Here is a 790-nt window from a genome sequence, read left to right as displayed (position 1 = left end):
ATGTTGTTATGCGATCTGACCGATAAAGATCTTCGTAGAATATGTAGGAGCCAATATGGGCATCCAGGTCCCGCTATTGGTTATTGACCGGAGACGTGTCTCGGTCATGTCTACATTGTTCTCGAACCCGTAGGGTCCGCACGTTTAAGGTTTCGATGACAGTTATATTATGAGTTTATGAGTTTTGATGTACCGAAGGAGTTCGGAGTCCCGGATGAGATCCGGGACATGACGAGGAGTCTCGAAATGGTCGAGACGTAAAGATTGATATATTGGACGACTATATTCGGACATCGGAAAGGTTCCGAGTGATTCGGGTATTTTTCGGAGTATCGGGTAGTTACGGGAGAAGAAATGGGCCTTGATGGGCTTTAGTGGGAAGAGGAGAAAGGGCCAAGGGGCTGCTGCGCCCCCCTCCCCTCTAGTCCGAATTGGACTAGGGAAAGGGGGGCCGGCCACCTCTCCTTCTCCTCCACTTCCTTCTCCTTTCCTCCCCTCTTGGTGGACTCCTACTAGGACTTGGAGTCCTAGTAGGACTCCACATCCTGGCCGCACCAATTGCCTTGGCCGGCCTCCTCCTCCTCCATCCTTTATATACTGAGGCAAGGGGCACCCCAAAGACAGAAGTTGATCCACGTGATCTTATTCTTAGCCGTGTGCGGCGCCCCCTGCCACCATAATCCTCGATAATATTGTAGCGGTGCTTAGGCGAAGCCCTGCAGCAGTAGTGCATCAAGATCGTCACCACGCCGTCGTGCTGACGGAACTCTTCCCCGACACTTTGCTGGAT

The sequence above is a fragment of the Triticum aestivum genome, unplaced genomic scaffold (genome assembly GCF_018294505.1).
Source record: "Triticum aestivum cultivar Chinese Spring unplaced genomic scaffold, IWGSC CS RefSeq v2.1 scaffold23037-2, whole genome shotgun sequence".
Lineage (NCBI taxonomy): Eukaryota > Viridiplantae > Streptophyta > Magnoliopsida > Poales > Poaceae > Triticum > Triticum aestivum.
Note: the sequence above shows the minus strand (reverse complement) of the source record.